Source organism: Cariama cristata, unplaced genomic scaffold (assembly GCF_000690535.1).
Source record: "Cariama cristata isolate BGI_N322 unplaced genomic scaffold, ASM69053v1 scaffold22099, whole genome shotgun sequence".
NCBI classification, from domain to species: Eukaryota; Metazoa; Chordata; class Aves; order Cariamiformes; family Cariamidae; genus Cariama; species Cariama cristata.
The window spans coordinates 1705-1994 of NW_009636604.1; the positions used below are offsets into that span (position 1 = coordinate 1705).

At 58.3% G+C, this 290-nt stretch overlaps 1 protein-coding gene across 1 annotated transcript in view; it reads right to left on the reverse strand.

Moving 5' to 3' along the window:
• Positions 1-290, reverse strand: part of DNAI2 (dynein, axonemal, intermediate chain 2) — a gene marked incomplete at its 3' end in the record, with an annotated part of 4178 nt that overhangs the window by 1397 nt on the left and 2491 nt on the right. The gene's annotated exons all lie outside the window — the stretch shown is intronic.

Below are 290 nucleotides of genomic sequence, written 5' to 3' on the forward strand. Positions count from 1 at the left end.
GAGTGCAATTAAATCAAAGCGCTCGCATGGCCAAATAAATAACAGAGCCATAAACGAAGCTGGCGAAGAGGGGCCCTTTTCCAAGCACTTGAAATAACAGCACAAGAACAATTCAGCGCACGGAGCAATGGCAACTCCCCCAGGCTTTTGCCATGCAAAGATATGGGGCTGTGGGCGAGGCGGGAGCACGGCACGCATGATGCTCAGCCATCTGATCCAGCCGTCCCTGCCGGGCTCTTGCTGTGGCCGCAGCCACCCGACTGCCCCGAGTGCCGGTGAGGGGCTCCCCG